Below are 1,560 nucleotides of genomic sequence, written 5' to 3'. Positions count from 1 at the left end.
CTAGGATAGATCGACTTTTTACCTTTCTCATACTGCATGTATTAAAGGAATAATTTGACATTTTAATGTATGTATACTTTATTGATCCCCGTGGGGAAATTCCTCTCTGCATTTAACCCATTCACTCAGTGAAGCAGTGGGCAGCCATTGGGTGCACTGTGTAGGGATGGTACCTTGCTCAGGGGTACCTCAGGGTAGTCGTCCAGTGGATTCCAACCCTTGACCTTCCGATCATGGGGCCACCACTCTACCTAGTGTGTGAATGCAAGAGTGAATGAATAGTGGTATTGTAAAGCGTTTTGGGTGTCTTGAAAAGCGCTATATAAATCCAATCTATTATTATTATTATTATTATTACTGAGCTATCCCTGACAATAACCCCGATTCATTTACTTCACAACAGTTAAATTGTTAGAGAAGACTGGCAGATTCTACTCTCATTATCTATGCGTCAAGTCTGGAGCTAGAGCCGGGAGGTGTAAAAGCTTAGCTTAGCATAAAGATTGAGAGCAGGTCTAAGCAGCAACCTTGACATCCTCTAAATTTAAACATGTCATCATCTCTAAAAGCGATCAATTAAAGAAATGCTACTACTTCTGCCAAAACTGAATACAGGTTGTGAAACCAAATATTTATGGTCTTAAAGGGGTTTGGATGTGCTAACACCTTCAGGCGCAATGTAGATTCTCTTTGTACTTTATAGCAACACCTTTCTATCGGTTTCATTTGTGACATTTTACTTAAAAAGTTGGGTATGAGAATGCTGAAACATCTCAAATTTGTCTCAAGTTGAATTTATCTGGAAAGAAAAACAAATACTGCCCCATCTTTCTGCTGTAAACATCTGTCATTGAAAAAAATAATAATAATTGAACTTCAACAAACTTCAGCAAGCAGCTTTCTGTGTACTCTGTGAAACAACATATTATAAGATATACGCTATATGGGCAAACCTCCACATTATAGCTACAGGAGCTGCTCAGCCATGGAAAGCAATGCCATTAAGCTCCCGGTACACTGAGCTTTGGAGCTCTGCAATTATTGAGTCCACAGAGAGTTTTTTGCTTTTATGCAAAGTACGCGTCCACATTCAGCAATTACGTTGTCTGACACTTTGTGGATGAGTTACTGTGGTTCTTTGAAAAACAAACAAACAAACAAACAGTTTCATCATGAACTGTCGAAGAAGGAAGAAATTTCACTAACTGACTTTTGCAGTGGTGGCATCCCATTACAGTAATAGACTTGAATTCATTGAGCTTCACTGAGATGACCCATTCTTTCACAAATGCTTTTAAAGGCAGGCTGAATAACTAGAAATAAGTCTAGGTGCTTGACTTTATACACATGTAGCAGTGGGACTGAAAAGACCTGAATTAAAGATGAAGAAATGTGTCCCAATACTTTTATCCATATAGTATACTTTGGGTGCCCTTACCAATAAAGTACTTTTTTTTTTTTTACAATTGCTTATTTCTATTTTCTGCCACCATGTTATCATCTCTCAGCCATTACCATAGTGAGCACAATGTGATCATGAATCCTCAAGTAAGATCCAAG

The sequence above is a fragment of the Copadichromis virginalis genome, linkage group LG7, assembly GCF_057382275.1.
Source record: "Copadichromis virginalis isolate Kocher_CV1m ecotype Utaka linkage group LG7, C_Virginalis_male_GT1.1, whole genome shotgun sequence".
NCBI classification, from domain to species: domain Eukaryota; kingdom Metazoa; phylum Chordata; class Actinopteri; order Cichliformes; family Cichlidae; genus Copadichromis; species Copadichromis virginalis.
This window is presented reverse-complemented; position numbering follows the sequence as displayed.